This window comes from Anopheles funestus, chromosome 2RL (assembly GCF_943734845.2).
Source record: "Anopheles funestus chromosome 2RL, idAnoFuneDA-416_04, whole genome shotgun sequence".
Lineage (NCBI taxonomy): Eukaryota > Metazoa > Arthropoda > Insecta > Diptera > Culicidae > Anopheles > Anopheles funestus.
Window position 1 is genome coordinate 63796521 of NC_064598.1, and position 24155 is coordinate 63820675.

General features: G+C 41.2%; 1 protein-coding gene across 1 annotated transcript in view; it reads right to left on the reverse strand.

The window, feature by feature from the left end:
- LOC125766131 (uncharacterized) overlaps window positions 1–24155 on the reverse strand; it is a 40664-nt gene that overhangs the window by 11573 nt on the left and 4936 nt on the right. Inside the window, exon 2 of the mRNA XM_049431805.1 lies at window positions 18931–19097. The gene's annotated coding sequence lies outside the window, so the exon portion shown is untranslated. The remainder of the gene's footprint in view (window positions 1–18930; window positions 19098–24155) is intronic.

Consider the following 24155-nt stretch of genomic DNA (forward strand, 5'->3'; position numbering starts at 1 on the left):
TGCATTACAGAAAAAATCGGCTAGTATGAGCCACCAATTCTTGTGCCGACATGCAGCCATAACAGTCCTTGCTTTGCGACTGCCGTAAACCTGCATATTGGTGTAATAAAAATTGGCCGTAAACGTATAAATCTACCGCTGGACTACATTCAGACCATTGAAACTACAGGAAGCATTAGTTTGTGCTATGTTTTAGGAGTCTCTCCACGATGAAATTTTAACTTCACAATAATCATTCTCGTAACAACTGCAAAAAGCCCGTCGTAGACCTTGGTACCGTTTTTAAATTATTTCAATATCACCATTTTGCCCTTAAAACTTTTGGTATTGTGATAAAAGAATCCTATTTGATAAAATTTTGCCTACGAGTAGATTATTTTCAAATAAAACCCCTCATCTACAATATACCTCAAATTTATTAATTTAAAAAATTATAAAATTATAAACGTAAATCATAGAAATTCAAACTGCCTTATCTGCAGTAAAAAAAATCTAAACGTGAATGTAAGAAAAAGTGTTTTTAGATTATTCAACATGATCTTCTTAGGGTAGCAAAAATACCGATATTTTCTCTCATAAATTGCAGCACTTACTAATTATGGCAAAGAATGGAAGCAAAAAAGTTCTCACGGAACTGCGTATTGTTGTACTTTTACAATACCACGACGCATACGAATTGACGAACGTCAGAAAATATCCTTTTTAAAGGTAAACTCTTGCACCTCACAATTACCAAATACAACACAAAAAAGTACCATATAGCAGAACACAGCGCTCGGCGTGATGCAAAGAAAATCGATACCATCCAATTGGGATCATTACCGATAATGTTTTGTTTTTTTTTTTTACCTCAGTACCGAATGCTGAGATTTTTGCAAGTTTCTTCGTTTGTTTCCCCTCACTTACGATCACGACGATGACCGCCGGCGACGAACTGTATTGCATGCAGTGTGTCTGGAAACCGAAACCGCCTTTGCTGCCCTTTCGGCAAAGAACCATCAGTAAAGAGGCAATAAGTGCATTATCGCGCTGCAGTAACGACCCACAATACGAACGGACGTACGGCATTGCACTCGGAACGATCTGCACTCGATTGGAATTTGATCGTTTTCCTCCTATTTCACGCACGATGGTAGGCAGCTTCCAGTGCGAACCACTACCCCAAACGGTGTTCCAAAACATCCAGAAAGAGAGTGTGTGTTGGTACACGATCCCATAATGATCCAGTTCGCATTATACCGGGGAGGATCTTGGCGACTGTGATTAAGTGATCGTTGAGCGGCAATGGAAAACATGCGAACGAAACCTGTGCCAAACAGTGCGTTCGCCATCGATGCCATTTGGACGAGATTTTGCCTGCACGGTTGAACTCGCCCCCAACATGTTGCTCACCCCGATCGTCCGATTGATGTATGGATTATTACGTCTTGTTTTATGCGCTCAAAGAATCGTGCTGGTGTAATTATTTTAATGGAAATTACCTTCGTCTGCAGTGTTGCGTGGTGCTCGCCTGGGCGAGGAAAGCGTTGGAAAATTATGACCGGGTAATGTTGCACCACTTTTAAGCCGGACCGTTTCGCTTAAAATAAGATGCTTGGTGGGGCTTTTCTATCCGGTGAACCGTTTGGTATCTTATCGATTGACTACTTTTACTGCGCGGTTCAGCACGAAGTGAGGTTGATCAAAAGAACCAAGACAACAACGGCGGTCGCTTTTCTAAGCAGTTGTTCAATTGTTTAGATCTCTACCCGCAGGCTTTCTTTCCTACACATCTTAATCCAACTGGGTCTTCTAGAGCTGATGGTTAAATCTGGACATCTATGGTAATCACTGCTTTTGGTTCAAATCCCTTCCGGCTCACCCTGGGATAGGTGGTTCTGGCCGGGTTGAATGATACATTACCCCATAATTTAATAAACTTTATGATACGCTGACCGAGCCACCAGCACCACCGATCACGGGTGTTACACTCCCCGGACTAATGGTTATTTTATGCAAAAAGGCTCATTAAGTTTGCCTTACAGTTTGGTCAGATGCGCGTGGTAGGGAAACGAGGAGAAAAAGAAACGAAATGTCTATGATATCAAACATTTCTTGGTGACCCTTTCGTTTCTGAGATCAGTGGGACACTAGCGATTGGCTATCCCAGAGCCTTTCATTGTGTTTCACAATGTTGATTTGAGGGCGTCGGGAAAGTGATCTCTATTAATAAAAACGAAATTAATACCAATTTTTTGATTCCCTACTATTTTCTATCCTTTCAAGCAGCTACAACCCAACAACAAATATAGGTAGAGGTTGTGATCTATGGAGTAGAGATACATTTCAATTTTGAGAAACATTTTAATTTATTTTAAAATGATCGAAAAAAAGTCATCTATTTTAATAAATATTAAGTTAATATGGCTGCAGAGTTTGATTTGTTTAAATAACATAAAGTAGCTTATTTCACAGAATAAATTATACAAACACATAAAAAACATCGAAACCGTATATGCACCAACATTCAAAAATTCATATGAAACAATAAAAAACAAAAATAAAAACGAAACACAAAACAGTACACGCGACACAAAAATACGCACGTAAAGTTCGACAAAACGCAACACCGAATGGCCCGAATGATAGAGCGAACAGAACGAAGACTGAACGAACTGAACCGAACAGAACGATGACACGCGTAAAGGTAGGGTAAGATTAAACGTTGCTGGAATCACTAATTAATACGGCTATTATTGCTAATGGTCGCTTGAGGCTTTTGTGTGTGTATGTGAGCTTTTTTTTGTTTTGCTCTTATTTCAAGACATTGCCAAAGACGAACAGTTAAAAATATGCTTGTAACCCGTTGGGCAGGAAATGTTGATATGTTGTGCACTCCGTGTGCAAAGGATATTTATCTGACATTTTAGCTCTGAATGGTCAACCTTTTTTACAATTCCGCTGTGAAGTAAACTGTCGACATAAAATTTATTGTTTAACAAGTGTGTAGTTCTTGTTTGATGTACGGAAGCACCAAATTATTTTTGGAATCATCCGCAATTGATTGTCTGTACCTCTGCAATATAATTGTTGCGATCATAATTATGAACACAGCATGATTGTAAAACATAACTAAGACCATAACTTTGAGAAGGCTCAACAAATTGTGAAATCTTAAGGCTGAACTCAACCCCTCAAATCATGCTACCGGGAAGGCCATGAAACAAATCCAACGTACGTGATGACATATTCATCTTCCAAACCAGCTTTAAACCAAACGGCAATGGTTTGCTGTCGGCACGACGGAAGCAAATAAATTCATAGATCATCACGTTTTGATAGCAACGATGTATTTGATGATACTGTTCCTGCCGGTTCCTTATCGGTACAGTCGTCATCGTGGTACCTCACGTTTACAACCTACGACAACGAACCGTGCCATCGTATCTTAGGTGCGAACAAAATCAGACCGAATCATAGCGAGTGAAAAGGTGAGTTATACGGGCAGACCTATGCCGCCGGTAGAAATACGTGACTGGTGTTCGGTAATCTGTAAGCTGTTGGAAGGCGCTATCGCTCTTTCTCATCAAAACATGTTTGTTAAGATGTAGTTTTGATTTAGAAAAAAACAGAAGGCACGCTATGTCCGATAAAGAAAAAAGATGAGTGAAAGTGTTTCCCATATGATGGCCAAGTAATGCACACTGTTGGCCAGCCAATATCAAAACAACTATGAAATTATGCTACACAACTACATTAAATAACATCCAGTTATAGACTGAACTTACTTGCTCATAAACACTGTCAGTTCAAAAACTACAATACAAAAACATCGTATTCTCTTCTATTCATTTTCGCCGGATGTTGCCTTAGATCAGTTAGATCCTGTCGCAAGATCTCAATCTCTCGCTCCCCGATCAACTTACAAATTGAACTTCCACCTGCCATAAACATTTTGCCATAATTTGTTTGCGCTTCGCTTCCTCCCATTGCGAAACTGAAACGTATCTGCTAAGATCATCGTAGAGGATGACATTTATCATTTACTCACGTGGTCCAGTTGGAAATCTTTTCATAGAGATAGTACCATCTACAGGAGAAAACTGGATAAATAAATATGTTGTTTTTAAAATAATTGCTCTTAAGCTACAACATTCATTTCTAATACAAATCAGTTCGTGCTCTAGCTTTGTCTAATATAACATAAAACTACGACAAATATGTGCTGCTTTCGATTTGTAAATCATAATTAACGTCATTCCGTCGCTTCATCCCAAAACTTTAGCAAGAAATTATTCCTTTCAAGAATCGATTTCAAATTCCACCCCACGTAGCGCGTAGCAATGAAATTGTGGTAATAATTTATCGCTGCCGATTTACATAATCGATTATCATACTAGATCGGGCATCACCAACTAATCGATATACCTCTTGGGAGATACAATTCGATCAATGCTTCCGACTATGCGACGGTACGCCTAGGTTGATCACGGAATTCCGACTGAAGACGATACCCACATTCCGCTCTACATAGCAAAAAAAAGAAGAAAACCTTCATCAACGCTAAAGTGACGGTTAGCCATGGCGCAGCTTATTTTGTTATACATCGATATGTTCCTCATCCCATACCAAACCTTTCGTAATCGATCTTTAACCCGCCACGATCGAAATGCTTCCCAATAAAAAAACGATAAAATTACTTCACCATCATAAACGGAGCCATATTTTAGCTGTCACCTCTACGTAAATATTTGTGACTTTTTTAATGACCTCCGCATACGATTTAGTTCCTACGCATTTCACTTGATAATATGGGTGCCGCTCGAATGCCGGTAAGGAACGGCAAGGACGCATTTGGATGCCGCTATCTAATCGAAAATCCTTTCCATCACGCACAACCTATCGGCTCGAAACTATCATTTAAAAGATGGAGCAGTTTATCCACGAGCCACACACCCGGCTCGATTCGCACATACAAACACACGAACAAAGTTTGCAATCTCAATAAAACATACACAAGGAACATCCACGAAAAGTCTTTCGGGCCGTACGTTGATGTGCGAATTCTACCAGACTTTATTATGGCTGATATACTGTCAATAGGTCTTTTTTTATTTATTTTATCGCTCATTCTTCACACCATAAATTATCTTGCCGAAACCGGTAGAGCATTAGATAAAGGCATGTGTGTCTCGTAAAAGCTACGATCACGAAGTCTGCTACGAAACGTTGTGCGCCCCGGCGTACGGTTGGTGTTTGATCGTGTTGGATTTGGTAGTATTTATATGGTTCCGGATTGAATGGCACTTTTACGATCGGGTTTAAATGCCGAAATTAAGTGTGAAATTTGGGCAGATGCCGCTAGAACCTAATATCAAACTATAATCCTTCTGTTGCTTTCATAGAGATTGGAATTGAAATAATAAAAATATCGCTTTGATACGTGTAAACAGTTGATTATACTTCATCGCGAACGAAGCTTTCTCTTGTTGAAATGTATTTAAGAGGTAAAACTAAAAACTTTCCACAAAGCTTAGGGTTAACAATTCCTGAAAAGTGTAGAGAAAAGAAATCTACTGTCAGGAAGCCATCTAGCATCCTTACGTTATCATTACTAAATAAACCTCGTGTACAATCGATGAACTGAACTAACTGCACTTTCTAATTGACCACACAGCTTCAGGACCGAGTGCCGTAAAGTATGATAGTCCATTAGAATGTCTTTATTGCATCGACATTTATTATCCACGCGTCGCATAAGATGACCCATATATAAACCAAGTTCTATTGCACAATAAAAAAGGGAAGATCCAGCACATAAAAATCGCTAAAACTAACATTACTCACAATAAACGTCCCGAACGTCAGGAACGTTTACTGCGGATTGTAAGTACATCGGTTCAGCCGACGTACCGCACATACATGTAGAAAAACGTGCAAAAACCTGTAGAAAAAGAAAGCCTTCGCTATGAACACTTCTGAACGAAATGCATTCGTTGCAAAAGACAACGATTCCACCATAGATTGACACCTTCGATAAGTGATCGTTTTTGTACCACATTCGTGTTCCACATTTTTGTTTGTCTCCTGTAATGTCTTTCGTATGTAGCAGACATTATCCTACCAGCAGCAGCTGCCAGACTGTTGTCTGAGATTTAAGGATGCGTTATCACGGAAGGGCTGTATTCGTTTTGTTTTTTCGTTTCTTTGCTTTCTTCGAAACGAAACAACGCCACGAAGCCTGACGCCACGATACACAACACGGTGTGTACAAATACTGCGTCAGGCAATTGATTCCCATCACCATTGAAAGTGTCAATTGCTGTCACATGTTGCTCTTTGCTATGAAACAACAAGCAGAAGGGTGGGCCGATATAGAACTGTTTCCCGTTTTTCCGTTTCTTATATCTTAAATGTACTTCCATTTCTATAGCATTGCGATGAGCACCAAAACGCAGTCCAAGAATGGAAATTCTTTAATCCGCAAACATCCTTTGCCAGCTTATCTACCAAGACCCGTCTGTTGCACCGTTTATTAATGCTTGTGCGCATACGAACGTTTCGGAAAACAAACTCGACCTTAACGCATAGCAGCACCGGTTGAAACGGTTCTCGTCCTTGGGAGAATAGCTCGACATTTCGACAACGCTTCAACGAGCATGCAACAAATGGCGAAACAAAATCGGGCAGCAGCATTCCTCTTAATAGCATCCCGTTGCTTAAGCGGTTTACTGATAACACGACGGTGCATAAGTATTACAGTTCTACCTTCGTATCCGACTCACTTCTCCATGTCCAGGATGGCTTGGAACCGCGTCAAGAGTATTGCTGGATCTATCGCTTCCTAGAGTAGCGACAACTCTCGTTTTATCCCTCCATGCCATGGCGCACGCAACGTTCTGGTGGTGGTCACACACTTGGAGGTCGAGAAAATAGGAACAACCGACGCCCCAGCAGCGGTTACTGGGTGACTCGTCGCAGACGATGAACTAACTCACTCACGCTGGTCCGACCGGAGAAATGGTCGACGTGCCGCTCACGGTGTAAATTATAGCTGGTTATAGCGATCCGACACCAAATCGATTAATCGTTGTTGCGTTTGGCGAGGCGCACCGAAACCACCGAAACCGGTTGTGTCCGTTGAAAAGTTCTATTGACTGGGGCTAGTTTTGCCTCTCTTCTTGGTTTGGTGGGGAACCGTCGAGCGTGCAAGTCAAGGGGAGGTTTTTAATTGACGGAGTTCTTGCATCACACCTTGACAACGGGTCTGACCCTGCAACACCCTTTAGAGAACGAGAACACCATGTAACGCCTTCCAGGCTGCACACTTTTCTCTTCAGGCGGATCTCTTCTGATCGGTAGACCGAAAATTTTACCACGAAAGAACAACGAAATTGTGAGGCCAGGCATTTTCTACCGCTTCTAATTACCTCCTGCACATGAAAGCAAATGGAATTTTCAATTCAACGATAATTAGATTATCACCTCAAATGTTGAAAAAGAAAATCATGCTTAACACTTGGTGAGCATTTCGACACAAACTGCTGAAACAAAATTTGATACACAATTTTCCCATCGCGCAGGAAATTCAATTCATTTTTTATACTTGAAACATGCCATATAACAGTAACGACATCCTTTAACACTCTGGTAGCAAAAATCAATAACAAAACAAAAGCTTAAGCTGTCGACATGAACCCCTCCAGCATGCGATGAAAAGTCATAATTATGCGTAACGTACGGTTAAGATTTTCAACCCCCTTTCAGGATCAGTGGCGATCGGGCACATAATTACTGTCAACAGTGATCGCACAATTAAATAGCGCGAAAGGAATGACGCCGCCCCTGGAGGAAGTCCACTGACACATTTATCAAACCGTTTACTTTGCACTCATGCCGGCGGCTTTACGTTGAAATTATCGGCATGCTGCTCGTTGTTGATTGTGCTTTTTCCGTAATATCTGTGAACAAGAGTTGTACAATGAGAATACCGATAACGATGGCGAAGTCAGTATCGAGATACTGGATATTGATGGAAAGAGAAAGAGATGGAAAGAGACGTTTTTCACTCATTTGTACTAAAAGCAATAACGATACTCGAATATCATCGTAGCCTAGAATGCCTAAATTTATAACTATCTAAATTTGTAAAATAGATTCCCCTTCATATATTGAATCAAGAATAGTGAATACAAGTATTTGTAAATTGTTTGAAAATCAAGAGTTACAAAAGTCAACCGTATTTTTTCACATTTACATAAAAGTCTGATATTAACGATTTACTATTATTAATTATTGCCTTTTATTAAAAGACATCAAAATAAATAAAGACCTCAGTTGAAACGCCATCCTTGTCGTATGTCGTGCAGAAAATAGTCATTGCCAAAGGGATATCGTTTGCTAAAATGCGGAAAACAGCGCGAAACAAGCGTGTTGATATATGTAGGTCTGCACGCAAACACTAACTAAAGAGCTGACATATTCTGCACCCGTCGTACAATTGCTAGTAAACGCACATGGAATACAAATCGAACCACCCAGCATAAGAAAATGGATCCCGGTTCCATTACCAGCTTCATTCGGTCAAAGAAAAGCTTCCTCGCACAGAAGTAAATGCACAAAACGCAAGAAATCCCTAGCGTTCACGGCTACTCCGCATCCCAGACGTTTAATAATATTCATTACCCGTCATTAGCGCACCATTCTACTCCATGGCTTCCTGAATCCCGAGCTGACTCGCTTGGCTAACACCCGATGTCGTGCCATTCGGCCCGGTGTTCCATGATGGAATTCTAACGGCTCCCTACAGACTCTGGCGCGACGAGAGAAAAGTGTGCCACCAGCGCAAAAGCTGTACATGTCTCTGTATGGTGGCCGCATGAGCTATGATTGTAACTCGAAGGAACGGAAAATGGCCGAAAGGGGATCCGACAGACACGCTCATTTGGCAATGTTCTACACGAATAAAAACATTTTATTGATTTCCCGCATCCAAGCATGTGATCCCCGGTTCGGTCGATCCGAAATGGGAACCCAAGATGATTACCTAGGTCACATCGTAGATAGAATGGGCTTTCTGGGAAGGTTTTTCGCATCGGATGCCTCCCTCGTAGTAAGTCGTTCCAGCCATTAGCCGCTCACACGAGATAGAAATTTGTAGCGAAATTATTGCCAGATAAGATGAGGCCACTCAGGCACCCAGCGGGAAAACTGATAGTCGGCTTTATGGGCATTCACTGCAAGCGAATCACGCATCGTGATTCATTAATTTAAACACACTTAGAATCTGCTCTTTCTCCAGATGGATCGTCCTCAACCAGATCAACCGGTGTAAAGTGGTATAGGAGCGTGAGCTCGGCGTAAGGTAAGTCCGCAATGATGTGACAAATAAATTACCGGATGATATGTTAACCATAGCGAGAATAGCAATCTTCCGGTATAGTGGCGTACTAATTGGAAGCTAATAGATGACACATTTTAAATGGGTCAGTACGGAATTGGAATTTAAAAGTGTATGACTAAATTAAACGATTTATTTTGCTTATTCATGCTGATAACAAGGGGCAAACTTTGAATAGTTTAAATTCCTTTTCTAGTTTAAATCTAAGGGATGATTTAACTATTACGTAAAGCAAAAACAATATTTGCGTAGGAGCTACGAAGAAGTTGTTGATGTGTTGCTCTTTGCTAAAATTACATTGATTGGAAATAATCTTAATGGCAATTGCCATACAAAGCAAATCTCAGTATTTGAGATAGCCCAAGCAAACGAACACAGCAACAAACACGAATACAGGCTAACGATCAAATAACACCCTTATGCAATTACTTCTCCGGATTGCCAACCAGTTTTAACCCACAACAACCGAACCGGCTATTTTAATCCAATGATTCTTCAACACAAACCCTTGGAGAAAATCAAAAACCGCACGCAGCGTTAAGCGGGGGCACAAAAAGAGTCAATTTACCCACAAACAGTCGACTGCACCGGGTCAACCTGGGTGGTCAGCGCCCATCAAATGCAATGTTTTGTGTTTGGACCGCTCGATAAAACAGCCCGATCAATTCGGTTCCGATTGCTAACCGCTCGTGTAGGGTGCCTTAATCTCCTATCATACTTGATCACACGGCCCATGATGAGGTGAACGATCAGAAACTACCACAATCGCATACCTTCTCTGCAGTATCCGAAGAAACTGTATGGACAGATTGGTGGCGATGAGAGGGTTGGCGTTGGAGGTATAAATTAAAATCTTATGAATACCTTTAATTTGCCATCAAATCCCACCAGGAGGAATCGATGCCGATGGGCGATGCAGTAAAATGTGTATTTAATTTCCATAATGATTTTTCTTTTCACTCCATACATTTTTAATTCTCTTTACTCTCGTCATACTTATTGAGAGAGAGTTGACAATTTTAACCAAACACATTGACAGCAAGAATCGCTTACACCCCTCTTGGCCAATAACTAGAGACATTTTCTAACCAGCAGTAACTTTAGTCTCAAATCGTCTGTCTTGGCGTCGTTCCAACGAAGGTATGTCTTTAAAAGGCTATAGTGATGACCATCGCTAAGCTTCTTGTGCATGTATGCCACCCTCAGAAGCCTCGTTCCACTGATTCGATTGTCGTCTTTATCGATTAATAAAACCATCAAAGCGTACCAGCTCGACCACCGTGCCGAGGCGTTAAAAGGGATCTTCGCATCGACCTGTTCCAATGTTCTCCCTCTTTCTCGACAGCTCCTTTCCCGACGATCGTTACGGACGTCCGAAGATGGTCGGGCAAGAGATCCGAAGATAACCTAAGCTACAGCTACACCGCTTGCCTGCAACTCACTTCAAAATCAGTCACTTATGGCCGTAGGTCTTGCGATGTTCGCCCACTATGGCTCATGATGGAATTATTGTACATCAATTATTTTCCTCTTTTAGAGATACTTCGAAAGGCCTTCGGTGATCGAGAAACCATTTCAAGCGAGGTAGTTTCTTCCACTCATGATCGCACCTTCTGCATCCAGGTTGACGGCACCATCAAGAACATAATGACCTCTTTAAGGCTCGCTAAAACCAGGAAGGAAATTACGGTAACAATTTGTTTACTTTTTGGTAAAATCGTTTCCTGGAACGAAATGAAAGAACACTCATTTTGCTTGATCAAGTTGAAAGCCACAAAATAAGTGAAGCTTTTATGATTGCTCTGCAATTCACCAAACCAATCCATGATTGGATTAAAACTAACCACTTGTTCTAGTGCCTCATGTGAACTGTTGCCGTAAATTCGCTTCAAATCAAACCGAAGCTACTTACAGGACTTCCTAATCTTGATGAAGTTTTCACACTTAGCTCAACGCGACTCAATGAGCTTTATGTCTCATTATCAACACATTCTAGCCGGACTTATTTCAAGCATTCTCCACCGGTCTAATAGCAATAGACAGGCAAAGTAGGTGTTAAATGGCTTACAGGTAAAGTTTAAACATTTAATCATGCTGGTTGACTTTGAACACACGACTGGTAACAAGGTTCAATATCAAGCAAATGTTCTTTTTTTTGCTACACGCAACTCTAGAATGACCATTTGCCGCATGTATGGTTATCTTTGGACACTTTCAGCGAATCCCTTTCCGTGCGCGGTGCTTTCATGGTTCGTGGCTACGTTAATCGTGTCAATTTCTGTGCAATGTATACAATCTCCCTTCACATTGATCAACCACCTAACCCACCCAACCTCGCCGGTTAAAGAATCGTACTGGCACTTGCTGCAGAACGAGTGAAAATAAAAAAAAACGCTTCATCCAACATCCTTCTGGTGAGCTTCCAATCAGCCACGGATTACTTGTGCTATACAAGCGGACGGTGCCCTATGCTTGCTTGCTTGTTTTGCTGGAACGTTTCTGTGTCATGATCGGTGGGCACTGTTATTATCGAGTTTTGTTCACTGCCACGCTCTACACCATTCCCTTGTTTATGGTAGAGTTTTCTAGTGAACAAGCATTACTGTAGATGTTGAAGTTTCCCATCGTTTTTATCTCGGTCTGTGCTGATTATTGCGAAGGTGTAATTAGATTTGTTGCAGTAAATATTACGATTTTGCGTCATTAATCATTGACAATACCGTGCTGAATGTGACTTGCGATAATGAAAATGCTTTATCTTTGACTAGAAACAAATTATAGCTTTCCGAGGTATAGAGCTCGTTTGTTAAATGCATCGGAAAGTGTAAATTCATCAATCAACCCAGAGTGCTTTACACTATCAGGAATTACATTAAACACAACGCGTGTAAGTAGAATGGATTTCTTGGCAAAAGTTTATAATGTAATTTGCGATTTTGTTATACTTTTCTCACCATACCTAAGTGTACGCTTAATCAAAGAATGTTCAAAAGAAAATTCAATACTAACATGCAACATAGCAATGGTGTATGTGATAAACGGCGCCAGTTCCAAATGAAAGGACCATGGCAACAAGGACTGAATATCGTGGCTTCGTGGTACAAATAAGTCTAGTAAGCCAGAAATAGCCGACGTGACCCTAGAGGTTGTTAAACTAAGAAGTGAGAAGAGCACGAGGGACATTGAAAGTGCAAAAAATATTTAGCAACAAAAAAGGACAAAAAAGTTAAGAGTCGTTTTACTCTTTAACAGTTAAGCAGTTAAGAGCAAATTATTGTAATCAATATTTAATTATGAGTCATTGAAAAATAAAGTGAGCTGTGGAAATTTTCACGAATTGCCGTTATAATTGATACAGTTCAATATTTTCCATGCGTCAGAACCCGTACATCACATAAACTATACTTTACGCTGTCATATTCTTATTGCTCAATATTTTAACGCTAGCATTCCCGAAACAGTGGTTCTGACCTCTTAATGAGTGACCATTTAGCAACTCCCGAAACACAAGGAAAACATCAATTATCTTAGAATCCGGAAAGAATTCAACCGAATCTGTGCTGGCAAAGCTCACTGAACTGCGCACGCTTTATAGCCACTGTTGTGCTTGGTTCAACCCAACAACACACCATCTTCAACCAGCAGCCGGTGTTGGATGCTTAAAAGTCGATAATTAGCAGAATAACATAATTATAAATTTAGATTATTGTCATAAACTGCGCTGCCGCAGCCCGGAAAACACCAACGGTGCTCCAGAAGCTCAGCCACCGGTAAAAACAATAAAACAGCATAGACATAACCGTGTGCCCTCGCTGAAAGATACATTCTTAAAGTGTTGCCGCGAGAACAAAAAATAACTTTAAACAAAAGCACAATATCAAAAGCAAGGAGCAAAAACATATCAAGCGGCCGGCCATACAAAACGCTGCGGGAGACGCGGATATCGTCCACTTCGCAATCCGTTGTCAGTTTCGTTTCGATCGAAGTGAAAGAACCAAAAGTGCCGTCCACCGGTCCACGGTCCATGAAACAAGAGAAGGAGGAAAATAAACAGAAAATTATGGTTAATTGATTCCGTTCTCTGCCAGCTGCCTACCGGTTACCAGAACGCCAGCAAACGACGGATGGACTGATGGATGGATGAGTTGGATGAAAGTGTTATGCTTCTGCATCGGTCCGATGAAACAATTGGCGCTGATTCATTCGCGAAAGCAGCAGCAACAGCTTCAAACGGCAACACTGAAAAGACCATCACACAATTGTTCCAGGTTAGAAGGTTACATACCAGGTGATTAACAGATACAAATGCTTCGCACGCTTGCCGATGGGATGAAATAGGTCAACCCGTTTATGGTGTGTTCGTCGGCAATGAGCGAGCACCCTTACGGTGGGGGCTAGCATTTTTACGGGGCGTAAAAACAAACTGTAATCTCAAATGGTTCGTTTTGGTCCCTTCGCACTCCGCGCGTATCCACGCTCTCGTAGGTACGAAAAAAAAACTAATCCATTGACGAACGAACCAATTTCCGATCAAACGGCTCTTCAATTCGTCTTGGTGTCGGGTGGTGATTTTTGGGGCCACTAGCAGCATGTAGACATGCATCCGGCCGCAAAAAAAATACAACCATTGTTCAATCTTAACTCATTTTCGAGCCTTTTCACCACACACCATCACCCCAAAATCAGCCCACATCATCACGCGTATCCATTTCGGATTCGATCTGTCAAGCGAGAGACACAACCAAAATAAAAATAAGGTTCCTCGCTTGGGACCTGATTGAAGTCTTTTGTCTGTGCATCGAAAGTGAAGTGACGTTGTGGTAAAATGGCAAGCGTTAACGAACCATTGCCATGGTGCAACGTGCAACTACGAATCTGCTTTCAGGCTCTCTTTGCCACCACCTTCATTACCCTTTCCCTTCTACGCAGCTGTACCCCATTTAATGACCGATCAAGGCCAGTGACATTCACATTGCTAACGGTCATATTTCGCACGACCCGCAGGAGCGTTTGGAGAGATTGGTAAAAAAATATCTCAAATCATGTGTCACAGTTGCAGAGCCCCAAGTGCAACGAGTTATCCTTTCTAAAGCTGCTTAAATTGTAGCACTGAAGAAAAATGATCTGATTAACTCTGACTCTGGTTAAAGTTTATGTCATGTGGCGTTTAAGTCTCGGTCATACGATCCATTGATGTTAGCTTTCTCGACGTTATGCAAACGGTATTGCAACGCGATCTTTAGCAGGAACAGAAAATATGTTTTTGGAAGCATAAATTTAACTACTATTTCAATCTACGGCAACAAAATACATAATTTCTTTAGTCCTTGAGCGAATATTTCACGCAAGGGTAAGATAGATTAAATAATTCTGGTATGATAATTCGATGTAATGTTAAATAAAGTTTGATATTTCTGTATAACGTGCGGATGATTTATACAGTATAACAAAATCACATCACCTTAGTAATCTTTAACAAGCACTCGAATTTATTTGCAATAATCTCAATCTAATGATGGTTGTCGCTTCTTTCTAAACCAATTTTCTCCGCCCGTCTGGTGGCTTAATCTTTCCGGCTAGTGGATTTGTTATGTTTCAAATCTATGCACGAAGATATTCATTTGCTACTCACTGTACTTCATGACAGCAGCTATCATACTGACGGTGCGCCCGATAACCATGAAACAGCGTATGCACGTGAGTGTTCCACCTGTACATGATGTCCATGACATCGAGGTCGTTCCTGTCTTTCCGATCGTGTGACATATCATCTAAACAGCTTAGTCCACACGCGATACACACGTACTCGATAAAAGTAAAAACTCGCCTATCGTCTTGACAGTTTCCTTTTCACTCCTTATCAATGGAAGACTTGTGCGACGACCGCCTTGTTGTACGGTGACGGGGCCGTTTCGGAATATTTTGCTGGCACAAAATTTTTCCCACCGCACGGTACGTGGATGACACTTTACTCGCGACGTTTCCATGTGGGACTTCCTTCGTTCGTTTCGTTGCGCGTTACGAATTGGACGCCGATGGGAAGGAAATGCAAACGGCAGCCTTAGCAGACGGCATACTTTTCCCATCCGGTAGCTTTTGCCATGAAAATATAACTCCTCCGGTGTGCACTTCTTTTCAAATATGTTTGCATCCCTTTTTCGCGCGTGAAATGAAAAATACAAACGTCATGAAAGGCACTCAATCCTCTAGCATACGTCTGATTGTCGTCGACCTGGTAAGATGCGGTTGGACCCAGTGCCATTCGAGCTGAGTGATGATTAGCTGCTGAACCGGTTCCACGTTCCATGCTGACCACGAGCTACCTAGTTCCATTCCCGGCGGTGGTCAATGAAATTGAAAACTTCTATCCATCTGACGCGCAACGGGAGCAATCCCATCGTAGGATGTTGTTTTCTTTTGCTTCTATTTATTTGCTTCTCATTACACAGCGATCCATTTCCGCGTGAAACGTTAACCCTATCTATCGGCTGTAGTCGTACACCGGCACTCAGGTTCGGTTTTCGATTTCACATTAAAATGGCTAGAATTTCGATCCATCGTTTTTTCTTCTTCTTGCACTCTCAGACACGCCTTAGGGAGAAGACGGAGGAGCACTGGAAGAACTTTAATCGGAGACATAAAGCCAGCCCTGCTGGTACCTTTCATCGGTTTGCATCATCATCGTCATGATCTAGCGTGTGCTCATCTCTTGCATGAGATCTCTTCATCTTGCTACCGGTTTTTAGCTTTTAATCAACACGCTTTACGAGAGGAAGATGCTCTTCATTTGAACTCCACTGGGGCATTGAAATCAATTACCCATTACCAATTCCGATTATTTCCGGTTGGAGGATAGAAACGCAATTTTAACCGAAATATACAAGAATGGCCGTTTGTGCACGATGTTGCAATTATTTTTCTTAATCTTCAAGGAGTTAATCGATTTGGAAAGATAAAAGCTATCGACGAGGTTCAAATATAATAGTTGATTTCTTGGAAACAAAAGATCCTAATTTTAGGGTTTCTCTCAGCAGACCGATAAATAGATCACCACTACGTGCTACTCTTTGTAAGGAAGTTTCTATAGATAGTAGTTAAAATTCCCTGGTTACAAAAGCCCACCTGTGTCTGTGCAACAAATTTAAGATATACTCTCAAGGAATACACTCTGAGATAATTACATACCTATAGAATGAAAATTCTATGCATACCCGTGTAGACCCATTACAACTGCAGTCGATTATTTTGGCTGAATACTTTCAAGAAGGAAGTGGATAACAATCACTATTCCTCTCCTTTCTATTGAACAATCAGCTACCAGCTGTTTGAGTTTCGGTTTTCTTCAGCTTTTGAAATGAAAGAAAAGAACTAGAAACGCAATTGCAAAACGATTCCAGAATAAAAATTTGATCTCTCGTTCTGTCTTGTGTATGAATATAAGAGGACAATATGTCCAAAACAATTATTGAAAGTAATTCACAATTATCTCCACGTTCGCCAATACGTAACAGCTATCTCACACCACTCAACAATAGCGGGCAAAAAGTGTCATAAACTTCTCCATTACCACAACTTGAAAGATTGCTCCATTTTTGCCTTGAACCACTCGGTTTCATCGGCGATCAAAAAAACTACAACACACGAAATTATATCAAATTACACCCGTACTTAACGCCAACGAAAAACTGCAGCCACTTTCGCACCGTAGCGCACCATGCAATTAAAGTCATACGCAACATGAGCGAACCGTTCTGTTCGCGTACTTTACGACACGCACCACTCCAACGCGATTGCCCATTTGACCCATCGCGTCAATCGTCTTGCAGCGTAAAGTCAGACATAAAACAAAGGCGCTAAATATTTATTGGAATATAATTTAACGTTAACAAACGACCTGCACGCCCGGAATACGACGATTGGACGCATGGACAAGAGAAATATGCAGAAGATAAAAAAAAAATCAACACAAACTCCACGCAACCGATACAACACAAAATTTGCCCCTTAAGGGCTTGATTGTTCGACTAAGAATCGGAGTTCTGAAAGGTAATAATCATATTATATCTATCTTTTAGCAACCACTCCTTGCACTTCAAAAACGTTCCCGAGATCAGATACCTTTTTTCCCATTACAACAACTGGTATGCTCCATTATCGTACTATCGGAACAATTTGAAACATTCTCGCTTTCGATGCTTTTTAGTGCCGTTTTATCTACCACTCCGCGCAAAATTCCGATGCAAAATTACGAAAGCTATTTTACGCGCCTTCACCGGTCAGTGGTTTCACGAGCGCAGGTAAATAGAAACATCCCCCATCGTGTTTCCATGTTGCCCTTAAGGGACGGATTGTATCCTACGAAACCATAACAAGCGGTTGGGTTTTTGTTGTATCACGATTGCAAAGAACCACGGACCCAACCAAATGATTGGCAAATGGCTCCACCGGGATCGGTATACAAGAATGATCGGTAAAAATCTCTCTCTTCACTCTCGTTTCCAATTCCCCTTTCTCTACCGATAATTGCATTCTTCACTTCTTTCACATTTCTAGCCCGATCTTTTGATCAAGTTCCATCGAAAGGAAATCCCTTTGGGCATTACGTCGAGATCTTCGACCGTCAAGCGGAATTCCAAACATCGATCCAAGCGACTTGACACAACGCACTAATCCGAGCTTTGAAAACCAATCTTCACCTTGTTCCTTCCGGTGAGTATCAACAACAAAAGGTATTCAGACAAGCGGAGCACAAAGTGTTGCAGAGAAAAATAATAGCTGAAACATGTGCCAGCAAAGGAGGAAATATTACCAATATTGCTCTCGAAGCAATATCTGTCCATGAAAGTATGTCTGAGCGTTAAGGAAGATTATGGGTTTGCAATCCTTCCTCATTCTACCCTGGCCATACATTTGCAATGCTTTCCTTGTTTGGTGGGCGGTGCCCCGATCAACTACTCAAGGCCAAGATCAAATTCGATTATTGTTTCGGGGGTTCGTCGGCTTTTGGTGAATGATGTAGAGCGTGTCCGAACGGTGTTAAGGGGATGGATTGTAGTGAACAGAGAAGGGATGCAGGATTATCTTATTTTTGCTAGCTTTCCGGAACAGTAACTGATAGTTGAGATCAAACGGATGCAAGTGGGTAATGATAGCTTCTTGTTGACTGTGTTGTACATGGCCAAGAAATTTTTTTATGTTTAAAGTTATGGAGAACATGGTATTCGGAAAGAAATAATATTTTAGTGTATATGTGTGTAACATTACACACACAAAAATAACAATAACAATGTTGCTTATATTTTTCCCACCCATGCGTTATACAATCAAATACTTAATGGAGGTACTTTTCATATTCAATGTTCTAATAAACAAATTAAAAAAAAAGAAATTGAAACATATGTACCTATTTGTAAACACTTGAAGATACTTTTGACTTCACTTATTCAATTGCATCAGAAAGCTTTCTATTTAACGCTTTGAACTAGACCGTGGAAAATATATGTACTATTTACAACGTAACGCATTTAAAGAACATCATTTGCATCACTTACCCTCATTAGTGTGATTTATCCTGCTTCCTGCGATCGATCGACCGAAGCCATTGCGTGTGCACGCTTTCTGCTAAACCGGGATGCAATTACTTAATACTCGCGTGCAACTATTTTTCATCACTTAACGAACGGTTCCACGACCAAGAACCTTTTTCTCACTTCTTTCGCTGCCGTAAAGACGTTGGGTAAAGGAAGAAAAGGAATAGATTAAATTCGTGTATAGAAGAAAAAGTGTACTCCAACCAGAAGATTCTGCACTGTATGTCCCTTCGACAGTGAATGCAGGGGAAAGGTGAGCACATTTTTCACACTAATAACATCATTTGTTAGATGAAACGCACCGGAAAGCTGCACTTCCAGGGCCGCTGCTCGTTGTGTTGTTGTATGCGGTCATAACCCATACGCGAAACGCAGACGCAGAATACCCATCTCTTAAGGCGGGTGTTAGATGTAATTGACTTTGCGAAACTTATCCAGGTTTGTGTGTGTGTGTGTTTATTAATAAAATTTCAAAATCACTCACTACGCATATGATACACAAGACGGTAATGCACATCTACTGAGTGTCACGCATATCACAATATTTCTAGCATGAAACTCTTTGAGCTTAACCAATGAAAGAAGCGATATAATCGACACTCAAACCCCTCTCGTACATTTTAAGCTCATAAGCTATAAGATAGCAACATCTTGGCCACTTCAAGTTAAACGACATTTTTTGTTACTCTGACCATATCCAACAATTATCGGAAACTAGCCAAAAACGGTGCCCATCCCACACAGTGACTCCTTCAAAAACTTGCACTTTTAACAACTTGCCATTAGAAATAGAACAATCCGACACAACATGGCCTGAGTCTAACTACTAGCACGTGATCTATTTTTGTACCTAATACACCCATAAATATTCAACCTGTTTTATCTTGTAGAAAGCTTGTTTGATTCCAAGATATCCCAAAGCCCCTTAGTTCAACCTGAAAGCATCCCTAAAGCTAACGTCCACCAAAACTCTATGTTATACCTAGAAAAAACTGTCAACTGTTTTGATGCATTGTCTCTGATACGACGTCACCCGGACCCATTCATCAAGATACATTTGCTGGAGCGACACCTCACACAAGGAACAGAAAACCGGCCTCTCGAAAATGATACAATCGTAGGAGGGCAAGTTCTTCGAAGTTGCCGAAACTATCCAATATCAGCCTCTTGGTTTAAGATTTACTGGAGCGTGCTACCATAGTGCCAGCATGAACCACATGTCCGAGACCACATGTCACGTACGCGGGGCTGATTGATTAGTCTGAATCGTAAGACTGGGTAACTTGAAACCATTTTTCGAAATGTGGAATTCTGAGAATTTGTCGCCAGAACTGTGTTTGTCGTTTCGAACATTTCAATATGCATGGTTGGAGGTGGAATTGAGCAGTAGCACAATAGTATGAAATGAATTTGATGAGCAAATCATTTTTAATCATTTTATCTTACTCTAAACTGTGAAATAAGATTATCATACAAAAAAAGTGAAACATGTACATATATATGTCCATAAAAATTAACTGTTGTTTAATCGAAAGCAAAACTCTCTACAGTGTTTACTGCCGAGACGAAATACATCGTTAAACGAAATAACAACCAATATCATAGCCGATTAAGTCGCTCATCGATGTCGCCCGACTGATCGAACGTTTCATTTGACGATCAACTCATGATTCTCGTTCATTTGATGCGGACATAAATCCGCTTACTGATGAGGTCTCCTGCTCACGCAATTACCATCGAACCAACCCGAGAGAGAAAGAGAGCGCTGATCTTCCCGGTCCTAACTAATTCGACGATTGACAGGCTGTACCGATCCTGTTTGACTTCATTCATGGCCAGGTGCCTTTGCTTTGCACGGGAACCTCTTGCATTTGAAACTCGCACATTCTCTCATGCGTCCATGTGTTTACTGTCAGATCTTATTAAGCCTTATGACAGATCCGATGATAGACTCGACCTCAGACTGTCCCAACTGACCTAACGCGCGATCGCGACAATAAACCGTGACGGAATATGGAACAATTTTGCTCAACGATGTTCTGTGGAAAAAGTGCGTTCCTTGGGCATTTTTATATACTTGATAGGAAACTGTTTTATATGCATGAGAAAGTTTGCTACTAATATCAACAGCAGAGATCGATTCGATTTGTTGAATATGCAAATGAATACCAATCGAAGCAAATATGACGATGATATGCTTCATATGTCTAAAATTATTCATTGTTCTGTTAACTACAATATCCATTTACAATATTTCTTATGTACAAAAATTTCCTAGATGTACCACACAATTAGATTCTGTTAGATTACAGATTATTCAATTAGATTATTCTGTTGTAAAGGGTTAGTAGCAAAGATATAAAAGTAACGCAAGAATTTCCTTTCAAAATTCTCATTACTTTTTTCCATTGACTATCTAAGAACCCGAGTTTATCTAACTATAGTATGATTGGGAAATTCTAAATAGCTTCATCAAATACCCCCAAGTGTGGTGGACCAAATTGAGAAACTCTAATCCACTGTTGCTCCGCTCGAGAATAGAAAATGGCTCTTCTATTAGCAACAACAATTTATTGACGGCATCACACAGTGATGAGCTACGGTTAAGTTTTCATTTAAGGCAGCAAATCAAACAAACCGTTCGGCGTTCCCGGGCGTTCAAAACAAACCGGCACAACCAATTAGTTTCCATCACACGACGGGTGGCGCACAGATGAAGCCGGAATCTATGGAAAACCTAATCATACGATCGCTATCGTGCCTACAATCGATATCAAGCATCCTCGTATCGCACCAGTTTGGTGTGCCGTTGTGTACAAATCGTAACGGCCATTAAGCGATCAGATGAAGAAATTCCCTTAAAGATGGAACCATTTTCTTCGAGACGCGCCCTGGTCCATACTCACGTCAACCGGGGGTGCCAATTATGGCTATTTAGAAAACGCAAACCATACACGCGGTGCGTAGAGTTCCCACACGGTATAATCCTTTTTTTCATTTCGCTTTTAAACGGAAGATTCCCGCGTCAGCATAAGCGACGAACCCGTATTTGACTCATTGAAGTAGTCCACCTTACAATGCTCGCCACCAAATCAACCGTTGCAGGGCCTGTGAATAAGCTGCCGATTGACAGATATGTTGCGTGGTAAAAAGTACCGATGATTGATCGTTGATCAATTTGCAGGCCAAGTTCCCATACCACTACTTTGGCGTTATGGTGGTAGAAAAAGATACCTAACGCGTATGCGCGCATGGCTAAAAGATCCCTTTCCTACACAAGGCGCATGTGACCAGTTTTTATCATCGCTCAATTACCATTCACATTAAATTACGATCATTTTTCAACACTTTATAACTCCAAATCCACCTAACGGTCGTTTCATAGATGGCGTTTGCTAATTGATTGTGGGGCTGATTTTTGCTTCGCCACAACTCCTAACCTACCTACCGACCCAGCATTCATCGGACATCGCGAAATCAAACAACTTAAAGCCGTCCACGCCATTAACGGTGTTCGCTCCTCCGTAAGGGATTTATGTCTCCGGCCCTTCTCGGACACGCATTGCAACTCAATTGCATTATGATTAATGTGCTGCACTGCGTTCCGCATCGATCGGGCAGCAACAGTAAGCACATTGCTGCTGTTTGGCGTAAGTCGATCGAGAGTTTCTTGTGCGCGGACGTCTCAAAAGAATCACGTCGAAACATTGCGCATATGAAGTTAAGCGGTATGAATCTTCTCAACAACTCGAACAGGAAGGAGAAAAAGGGTCACGTTACAAATAATCTTCGACGTGCTCTTCGACATACGTCCGATATAAGCCGACACAGGCAACCACGTGCGGGTACAAAATACACTAGTTTCCTTCCCCACTTCCTTGCGTAATAGTTGCATTAAACACATTGTAATTATTGCAACCTAATGAATTAATAGGGCCACATTTGCGCTAAGGGCAGGGTGCATGTGGATATGCTGGCCAAGCCTTCGCAATTAGTCGACCAAAGGATGATTAGATCGGATCGGCTTGTATCGATCGTCCGCACGCTAGCTTTATGTTGTGCTAACAGGGTTGGAAGAAAGTTGCTGCTGCTGTGCGGCATGCATCAGCGGTTAAAGATAAGATTTATAAGCTCGATCGAAAGGGAAAATCCATTACGCTAATCGGATTGAATGATTAGCGTGCAAAGAGGGTTGGACCGGTGGTAAAGATCTTCTGCATTCGGTTTGCGTTATTTATTGCTAGCTGGCTTGAAGGTGTTGTTTGTGTATTAAATTGTGTTACTAAGTCCCACAAAATATGATTGAATTTTGAAGTATTTGCTGCAGTTACAATGCTGCAGCTACAGACTGAAAGATGCTTATTGTATCTTTAGGATTATTTTACCATTTTACAAAAGGTCATCTTAGTGCAACAACACATCAACAATTTTGGAAAATTGAGAAGGTATTATCCACATAAAAAACACATCTACTTTGAGGTTTTAAGCAAGACATTAAAATTTCTTGGAACAAATCATGGCTCAACAACGACTACAAACAAAAGCCAATTACATTCTATTAATTCGTTTAGATTTTTGTTTCATCTCTTCCATTCTTCTTCTACATTCCACCTTATGTTACTCCATAAGCATACACTCGGGGCAGGTTCACATTTAATGCAATTTTTCTCCGGCCTGATCCGGTACGACTTGTGTAATACATCGCACATAATACTCGTTCCATACCGATCATCCCATTATCACCATCGCTCTCAGTCGGGGTGCATGTATACGTGTAATTTGCACCCGACATGCTTCCTCGAAGCGAATTCCTTTACATTCCACTCATCTGTACAGCCATACTCTACGTATCAAAACAGACTCGCCTGGCCGCCACCGACGCACATGTGCTACGGTGCGGCTTCACTTATGATTTATGCTTTAGCGTTCACTTTCGCGGGATGATCTTTCGGTGAGAAAATTTTGTTTGCCTTGAAGCTTTAGCGCGTCCCTTCAATCGCTGTGTAGCAGCAGAGAGCGCTTTGCAGTGGAACAGTGCGGCTATGTGGGCGTTCGAAAGGTTCAAATAAAGCTTGCACTGTAAAAACGTACATTGGGATGAACAAGCTGATCACACGGGAGGAAGGAATTTCGGGTATGCGAGTGGAAAGTAATTTCATTTATTATTTTCCCATCATAAATTAAGC